This window comes from Brassica oleracea, chromosome C1 (genome assembly GCF_000695525.1).
Source record: "Brassica oleracea var. oleracea cultivar TO1000 chromosome C1, BOL, whole genome shotgun sequence".
In the NCBI taxonomy this organism is placed as follows: Eukaryota; Viridiplantae; Streptophyta; class Magnoliopsida; order Brassicales; family Brassicaceae; genus Brassica; species Brassica oleracea.
In genome coordinates this window covers 18,516,852-18,518,202 of record NC_027748.1, presented here as the reverse complement: position 1 = coordinate 18,518,202, position 1,351 = coordinate 18,516,852, and positions in this window count along the sequence as shown.

Here is a 1,351-nt window from a genome sequence, read left to right as displayed (position 1 = left end):
TCAGGGTGTTAGAGGCTATCGTGCTGATAACGTGTTGTAAACTTAAGGATTTAGAACAGTAAGTTTTTGTATATTATTAATGAATAAGTGTTCCCATTATATAGGGGTTACAAGAGAGATAAATAGAAATACAATAATAGGAAATATTACAAATCATAAACAAAAACGAATTATGAAATAGGCAAGTTGTAGCCGCCTCTCTCTCCTCTCCAAGTCTCGCGGCCGCCTCTCTCTCTCTAGGGTTGGGCCGTCTCTCTCTCTAAGTGTATGAACCGGTTATGGACCAGACCGGTTATAGACATCCACCAATTGATTTATAAAAGTTAATAGATTTTTGACCTTTTTATATGGCCAAGACCTATCACCATATATTTCTCCCAATTCATTTAAGCCGTGCTTTTTCGTAATCTTAAATAATTGTTTTCGCTGAAAAAAAAAAAAAAAATTGTTTTCAAACTTATCACAATCAAATTCACATCCTATGTAATCGAAATAATACCTAGAGGAAGCAGAGCATAAATTTTTGATCTTGTAAGATACTAACTCAATAAGTTTATCCACATTTTGTGTTCGTCAAGTAAAATATTATTTATGTTTGAACAAGGTTACTACATGCCTTTCTGCGCATATGGATCAATATATTACCAAATCAAGCTCTAGTATCCAAAATAGCCAACGCTTAATTAATTATTTTGAAAACTGTTAAAATGTTTTTATCCTATTTAAGTAATTAAAAAAATTTCAAACTTTTGTTGATCAAATCATTTTAGTTACAGTGTTATCCAGTGAAACCCATAACATCAAGTACAATTCAATCTCATATCATTTTTAATAAAGTGTATGTAATATTTTCTATAATGAATATTATATATATATATATATATATATATATATATATATATATATATATATTATAAAATCAGAAATATCGGGGGAGAAAATAGGAGAGGTTAAAAAGAATTATTCAAAAATATTTTTTTTTACACTGGATTATATTATTAAGCTTTATAAGCCAAGAGTTCTAAACAATGAAATTATCAAAACAAAAGTAGAAAATTGATACATCAGTAGATATCAAAAGTAAATTAACACACATATATTTTGCGTATGAATGACCAAAAAAATTTTCATATAAAAACTCAATATTTTCTTTTGGAATAGTAGAATCTCAAGGAAAATAATCTTTGTATTAATCAAAACCACCACGGTTCAGACTAAATTGAGAATGATTGCAACTTTCTATTTAATACTCCACTAGGAGTCACCAAGACAAGACAACTCTTTAATTATATTGCTCTATTGATAATAACATAGTCAAAGAGATTACCGTTCCATAGAATTTCATGTTGAC